The sequence below is a fragment of the Pan troglodytes genome, chromosome 6 (genome assembly GCF_028858775.2).
Source record: "Pan troglodytes isolate AG18354 chromosome 6, NHGRI_mPanTro3-v2.0_pri, whole genome shotgun sequence".
Lineage (NCBI taxonomy): Eukaryota > Metazoa > Chordata > Mammalia > Primates > Hominidae > Pan > Pan troglodytes.
In genome coordinates, this window is record NC_072404.2 from 125,447,920 (window position 1) to 125,456,893 (window position 8,974).

Here is an 8,974-nt window from a genome sequence, read left to right on the forward strand (position 1 = left end):
GCCCTTAAATAGGGATATATTCTTTGATTATCCAGTTATACACAAGGTAATTACATAAGCCCTTAACACAGAGCTTTCTCATGGCTAAAAGCGGAACTGAAAATCAGAGAGATATGTCAAAAGGAAAGGTCAGCCCCAGACTGAGAGAGAATATTTGCAAAACACATAACTGACAAAGGGCTTACGTCTAAAATAGAAAAAGAACTATTAGAATATATTAGTAATAAAACCAACAACCCAATGTAAAAATTGGCAAAATATCTTTTTTTTTTTTTTTTTTTTTTTTAAGACAGAGTCTCACTCTGTCGCCAGGCTGGAGTGCAGTGGCACGATCTCGGCTCCCTGCAACCTCCACCTCCCAGGTTCAAGCGATTCTCCTGCCTTAGCCTCCTGAGTAGCTGGGACTACAAGGCGTACCACCACGCCTGACTAATTTTTTGTATTTTTAGTAGAGACGGGGTTTCACCATGTTAGCCAGGATGGTCTCAATCTGACCTCGTGATCCGCCTGCCTTGGCCTCCCAAAGTGCTGGGATTACAGGCGTGAGCCCCCGCTCCTGGCCCAAAGTATCTTAATAAATGTATCACCAAATAAGATATACAGATGGCAAATAGCATATGAAAATAAAAAAGCTCAACATTATATAACACTAGATAATTGCAAATTACAACAACAATGAGATACTAGTATACATCTATTAGAATGGCTAAAACAAAACAAGGCAATATTGACAATGTCAAATGCTGGTGAGAATATGGAGCCAAGAAGACTCTCGTTACTTTGGGGGGAATATGAAATGGTACAACTTCTTTGGAAAACAGTTTGGCAGTGTCTTACAAAGCTGACCAGAGTCTTACCACATGGTCCAGAAATCTCCTTCGTATTTAGCCAACTGAGTTGGAAACATGTCCACCCAAAAGCCTGCACATCATTATCTATAGCTTCATCCCACAAATTTTTATATGTTTTATATTTTCCTTTAAAGCATTTTCTATTCTTTCAATTTACTTTATTGTTTGATGTATGAGTTATTTAAAATTGTGCATTTTTAGTTTCCAGATAGTGGAGATTTTAGGTTAACCTTCTGTTATTAGTCAGTAGCATAGTGTTATGATCCCAACTCTGAAAACTTTTAGACTTGCTCTACTTTGTGATATGTGTACCTTTTTATAGATGTTCACTGTATTTATGAATAATTTTCCATGATCCAGTTATTGGATACTTCAGTATATGTCCCTTCATTCAAGTGCATTAATTTTGTTTTTTTAAGTCTCATAAATACTTACATTATTATTATTATTTTGCTGATTCATGCTACCATATAGATTAGGTGAGTCTGTTAAATTTATTACCATGATGATGGATTTGTCAATTTCTCCTGATTTTAAAACCCTTGCTTCATGTATTTTTACTGTATATAATTCTATGCTTACAGATTCATATTATTATATTTTCTTGGTCAATTTAATCTTTTATAAATATGCAGTGGTCCACTTACTGCTACTAATGGTTTTTGTCTTCAAGTCTATTATGTCTCATACTAATTTTAGTACACCAATGCATTTTGTGCCTTCATTTGTTTTACATACGCTTCTTCCAAGTATCACATAATGGATACTTTAGAAATTCAGAATGATAATCTCTGTTTTCCTCTGAGTATTTATTTCATTTATGTTGATTGTGATAAACTAATATATTTAGTTTTCCTTTAATAATTGTGTTTTATGTTTTACGTATCCTGCTTTTTCTGGTTTTCTTTTTGCCTTTTTTAATTTCCTTTTTATACTAGGTGAAATTTCTTTAATCATCTCATTCAATTTCCCTTCTAACTTAGAAGTATACACTCATGCTTCTTTAGTGTTTTCCCAGAAATTTTCAAATGATTATTTAACGTATTTACATTTAATTAATATATTTGTCCTTATCCTAAACTAATGGCAGGACGTCAGAAACCATTAATTCAGTCTTCACCCAAAATAATATATTTATTCATTTGGCCAGTATTTTATGACTATATTGATTTTTAAATTTCCTCAGACATTACTTTTTTGTATTATGAAGTGTCGATTTACATTTTCCAATATGTCTACATTTTCCTTGTTCATAATTCCTTTATCTCGGACATCCTCCTAATATTATTTTTTCTTTTTGCATTAATACATTTTTACATTTTTTAATGAAGTTATGCTGATAATAAACTTTTGCAATTTTGTTAATTTCCTAATAATGTATATGTTTTGCTCTTATTCTTCAGAGATGGAATTGTTTTACTCAGATGATCTTATCTTGTGACAGTTACCCTTTCTTAAAACTTCAAGAATAAATATCTTTTCATTGTCTCTGCCTTCCACCACTGTGGAGAAGTCAAAATCATCTATCTTATCTTATCGGTAATCTATTTTCTTTCTGGCTACTGAAAAAATGAAATCTTCATCATTGGTAATTTTTATCTCATTATGAAGTATGGAGTATGGCTTCATTTTTCCAACTTGTGATTTGTTGAGCTTCTGAAGTCTGAACATTGGTATCTTTTTAGCAATTCTGGAAAATGTTTGGTCATTTTCTTTTCTAATGTTGCCTTGCTCTGTTTTTTATACTTTCTTCCTAGAACGCTGAATAGAGTCTTATAAGATATCATTATGGTATTTGGGGGGTCTTTTAATCTATTTCTCCTAACATATATCTTAGTCACTCTATTTTTGATAATTATTTTGTAAGTAGACATATTAAAATTCAATAATTATCTTTTTGTCCATGTCTCATCATTGTTTAATCTACCTGTTGAATTTAAATTTAAATATTGCATTTTTAATTACCAGAAGTACTGTTTAATTTATGTTCTAATCTATTTGGACCCATTGGTATTCTCTGCCTCTTATATTTATATTATTTAAATGATAAACATATTTATTTCTTATTTGGTATCTGATTTGTCTTCCATCTATAATTTTTGTGAAATTGATTCTCAAGCTATTATTAGTCTTACTCTTAATCATTATGGCTTATTCCCTCATGTATTTAGTGAATTTGATAGTTTTAGTTTCCTTGAATTTTATTTGTGGGATAATCTTTTTCTTTTAGGATTAGGTTTAAAATGTTAATTTTTCCTTTATCTCATTCCTAGAAAATGTACTGATATGTGAACCCTTTCCAGTCTTCTCTTACAGTTTTAGACAACACAGTTCATCCGAGTCTTTCCCCAAAGGAATGTAAGTGTGGGCTAGCAGTAAATATGTAACTTTAAGAATCTCAGGACATGTACTGGGGAGCAGTTTTTTTAAAAAAGCGTAACACAGTTTCAAAATAACAAAGAACCGAGATTTGGGTGCAATTCTTTTCAGCCATGACTCTGAAATGTGCACTACTTTGAAAGTAGGAAAATTGCGTTTTAGTAATAGATTAGAAATACATATATTTTAATGGATCCAATAAAATTACACTAGAGATATTAACATACAGAAGTAAAAACAAATAAATTACCTATCAAAAGGAAGCAAGACAAACAGAGCCCTTTCACAGATGTGTATTTGGAAAATAATAACTCATGCATCATACAAGTAAACACCTAAAGGAGAAATATAAACTGGTGGCAATTTAATTAACTATACTGATTTCATTGTGACAAACATAGCAATGGCATTTCATTAAAATTTATAAAAGAACTACAGAGGTTATAAACACTTTATGGCTGTAATGTTCCTTCAGTGCATAATTTCTTCCCCTTCTTCTACTTCTTTTATGCTTTAAACAATATTTGGTTAGCATTCAGCCAAAAGAAACAGCAGGGCGCTCTTGAACCTGCCACCAATGATTTATTATGCTCATTTTCTATTCATTTGTTTATAGATCAAACACAGAAAGAAAGGCACAACGATATTGAACATATTTAATAAAAAGCACACACACCGAGTATTTAAACTTCACATTGTGCTAGGTTAGACATTTTGGAAGAAAGACAATAATTACACACAGGCAATTGCTTTGATGCAGCCTCTCAAATCAATACAGCTACTTAGTATAAGGTAGGCATTTATGTATGTTTAACATTGGCACTCTTTCCAGAGTATGACATTTCAGGTCTTTATAGCAGACATGGGAAAACAAATAAATGAACTTCTTATTGACAGCCTCTTTCTCACTTGCTAGCTTTTATAAATGGGATGTCATTAATCTCTCATTCACTACAACAGCAGTCTCCAAATTTGTTGACTGTGCACTCCATTAGTAAAATTTTCGTTTTGGCTACTCTACTTTATTTGTAAATAATAGAACGTATTTCTTTTATGTACATTATACACAAACATTTCTGAAAGTAGAAATGTTAAAAAATGTGACTAATACTTGCAAAAAGTTTTATTATTTTGTTCCTGCGTTCTATGGATCATCTTGCTTACTCCCTGCTTGCATCACTGTGAAGACCATCATTCTAGAAGACCTGTTTCCTTGTGATATTCAGCAAACAATGAAATAGAATAAGTACCTACAGAATGTAGCAAATTATAATAAGTGCTTTCCTGATAGTTTCTCATAGACTCAGAAGATTTCAATAAGTAATCTTCACATGTAATGAATATTATTAATCTTTAATATCATTTCCATATATTACAAATTTTTTACCACTCGTAAAAGCAAATGTCTCACCAATAGCTAGCATTTAAGAGTTAATAGATTGATCTCAGTTCCTTATAATTATGGGATATTTTACATAGTCTAGCTTATTTTTTATTGTGCCATATTTTTGAAAATTAAATGATTGATTTATCCATTCTAAAAATGAGGACAGGATGTATTACCAAGCTGGACCCTCTGAGATTGTATATTCAACATTCTTTAGGCACAGGAAGACAAATAGGGCATGATCTCATATATGGGGACCAAAAATATTTGAACTCATAAAACAATGGTGCATTTACAAAAGTGGGATAATTTTTTGAGATCTGTTACACACTATGTTGACCACAGTTAAGAACTATTGTGTATTTCAAAATTGCTAAGTGAATTTCAAGTGTTTCACCACACACAAAAAAATGATGCATAAGTGAGATGGTGGGTATGTTAATGAGCTTTATTTAATCATTCCATATTATATATATCAAAATATTGTATTGTTTTCCATAAATATACATAATTATAATGTATCCATTAAAATAATATTAATATTTTTTAAAAATATTCATGTATGGGAAATCAATATCTACATTTTGCCATTTAGGTAATTTTACTGCTGTATTCAGTGGTCATAGTTTGCTCCTGTATGCATAAGTTTTAAATAATGAGTGGCAGCCAGAAGTAATTTTCATTTAGAAGTAATTTTTTTAAAGTAATGTAGAGAGTTGCATTATTGCGCAAGTATTCCTGGTTATAAAGAATTTATAAATCCAAGCCACCAAAATGTAAATTACTAAAATAAAAGGCTTTTGGATGTATCTGCATTTGCACTGAAATCTCTCATAAGTGGTGGAGTGATGAGAGCGGATATCATTTAGAATATTTTCTCACATTACACCCACTAGGCTGTGTCAGTGTTTCATAATAACACTGCTGCGTTTTCATGGTATAAGTAGACCCCACTCTGTGGAGTTGATGAATCTTCTTAGAGAGGACAGGATCTATAAGGTGAGTGTGTGACAGACTATAAGACATTCTATATGATTACTATAGACCAAGCCAAGTGAGATATTGTAGCAAAGGGAAACATTGATTTAATACTACATTTTTACACCTACAATGTGGCACTAACTAGAAAAAGAAGAGAATATCATATTTTAAGACAATGTATCACTATGTTCACACAAATTTAATTAACATAACTACTGGATGTTCCTTTTATGCTAGAAAATTTTTAGACATCCACATAAACAAATGATACATCACATTTGGTACAAACAGATGTGAGAATTAATTTTAATTCTTAATCTTATTGCACTGTAAAATCATAATGCCTTTGATTTTCATATTCTGGGGACAATGTGAAAATCAAAGACATTTTATACTACAAATAAAATCTGATTATGAAATTATACAAATATTAATTTTTAAGAAATAGCTGGAATCCTAGGACCTTAGAATTTAAAAGTTAGAAAATATATTAATTTAATACAATTTTCTTTTGTTTTTATAGATGAGAAAACTGAAGGAAGAAGTGAAATGCCTTACTCAAGGTCACAAATGGGGTAGTGCAGAACAAAGAACAAATCTTGACGTCCTATTTCTTAGTCTAAACAATCTTGTCATTGCCCCACCTATAGCACATTTCTTGGACTATTTAAAAGACACTATTTTATAATTTAAAAGTAAATTTTATTTCTTTAACAATGAAAAATCACTTAAAGTCCATGTTGGGAAACAAGGCTGATTTTTAGAAAAAAAAAAAAAAAACTTCTCTAGCTATAAAAATATAGGAATAACTTTTTCCTCATCTTATTTTGAAAGCAGTTCCAACAGTGTAGACCCAAGAGAAGAAAAAATATATATATACACACACACACACATACACATGTTAATATAGACACACAAATGTATACATACACATATATAAAACATTCATAAATATGACATTCACGGGTGACTATATCTGCATTTTAAATGTTTTTATTTATACATTTTTATTGATACATATATTAGTGGTACATATTTTGGGAGTACAAGTGATATTTTGATACTTATAGACAGTGTGAAATAATCAGACTAGGGTGGTTGGGATATCCATTGCCTCAAACGTATGTCTTTTCTTTGTGTTGAAAACATTACAATTCTTATTTTCTAGTTATTTTGAGATATAAAAGCAATTATTAACTGTAACTATCCCACTGTACTATCAAATACCAGAACTCATTCCTTTCATCTAACTATATTTCTGTCCCTCCTAACCAACTTCTCTTTATCCCCTCTCCACTCTTCCCTTCTCAGACTCTGATAACAACCATTCCACTCTCTATCTTCCTAAGATCCACTTTTTTAGCTCCTACATGTGAGTGAGAACATGTGACATTTGTCTGTCTGTTCCTGGTTTATTTCACTTAGTGACCTCCAGTTTCATCCATGTTGCTGCAAAGACAATATTTCATCCCTTTTTATGGGTGAATAATATTCCACTGTGTATATATACCACATTTTCTTTATTCATTCATTCATTGGTGAACAATTAGGTTGATTCCTTATCTTTGCTACTGTGAATAGTACTACAATAAACATGAGAGTGCAGATATCACTTTGATATACTGATTTCCTTTTTGCGGGGGATATGTGTGACATTTCTGGATTATGTGGTAGTTCTGGTTTTTGGTTTTGTAAGGAACCTCCACACTGTTTCCCATAATGGCTGCACTACTTTACCACCAACGGTGTCCACTCATTCCCCTTTCTTCATATCCTTACAAGCACTTGTTATTTTTTGTCTTTTCAATAATAGTCATTCTAACTGGGGTGCGATGATACTTCATGGTGATTTTGATTTGCATTTTCCTGATGATTAGTGATATTCAGCTTTTTTATTTTTTATTTATTTATTTTTTACAAAACACTAGCAAAAGGTCTTCCTTTTATGATATATATGTTTGTGTGCATATGCACAACATGCACACACACACACACCACTTATACATGCCACAGGCTAATATCCTGTTGGCCATTTGGATATCATTTTTGAGAAATGTCTATTCAAGTCTTTTGCCCATTTTTAAATTAGATTATTTGTTTTTGGCTAATCAGTTTGAGTTTTTATGTATTCTTGTTATTAATCCCTTGTTGGATGGATAGTTTGCAAATATTTTCTCCCATTCTCTGAGTTGTCTCTTCACTTTGTTGACTGTTTCCTTTATTGTGAAGAAGCTTTTTAGCTTGATGCAATCCCATTTCTCTAATTTTGTTTTGTTGCCTGTGCTTTTGAGGTCTTACTCCCAAAAATCTTTGCCCAGACTATTGCCCTGGAGCATTTCCCCAATGTTTTCTTTACATTTAAGTCTCATCCATTTTGAGTTGATTTTTATATATAGTGAAAAATGAGAATCTAGTTTCATTCTTCTGCATATGGATATCCAGTTTTCCCAGAATCATTTATTAAGAGTTTGCTCTTTTTCTCTAATGTATTTTCTTGGTGCCTTTGTCAAAAATGAGTTGAATGTAAGTGCATAGATTTCTTCCTAGGTTTTACATTCTGTTTCATTGGTCTATTTGTCTATTTATATGCCAGTATCATGCTGCTTTGGTTGCTACAGCTTTGTAGTATAATTTGAAATAAGTTAGTGTGATGCCTCCAGCTTTCTTCTTTTTGCTTTATCTATTTTGGGTCTTCTGTGGTTCCATGTGAATTTTAGGATTGTTTTTATTATTTCTATGAAGAATATCATCTGTATTTTGGTAGTGATTGCATTGAATCTGTAGATTGCTTTGGGTATTATAGATATTTTAACAATATTAATTTTTTCCATCTATGATCATTGGTTATATTTCCACTTTTTTGTGTCCTCTTCAATTTATTTCATTGGTGTTTTATATTTTTCTTTGTAGAAATCTTACACTTTTTTTGTTAAATTGACTAAGTATTTTCTGTAGCTATAGTAAGTGGGACAGCTTTCTTGAATTCTTTTTCAGATTGATAACTGCTAGCATATAGAAACACTACTAATTTTTGTATGTTGATTTTATATCCTGCAACTTTGCTGACTTCATTTATCAATACTTTTATTTTTTGGTGCAGTCTCTCGGTTTTTCTAAATATAAGATCATGCTAGCTGCAGATAAGGATAATTTAAAATCTTCCTAATTTGTATTCCTTTTAATTCTTTCTCTTGCCTAATTACTCTGACTAGGACTTCCAGTACAAGGTTGAATAGAAATGGTAAAAGTGGGCATCTTTCTCTTTTTTCAGATCTTAGTAAAAAGAATTTCAATTTTTCCCCATCCAGTGTGATATTAGCTGTGTGTGTGTCATATGTGGTCTTTATTGTGTTAAGTTACATTCATTCTATAATCA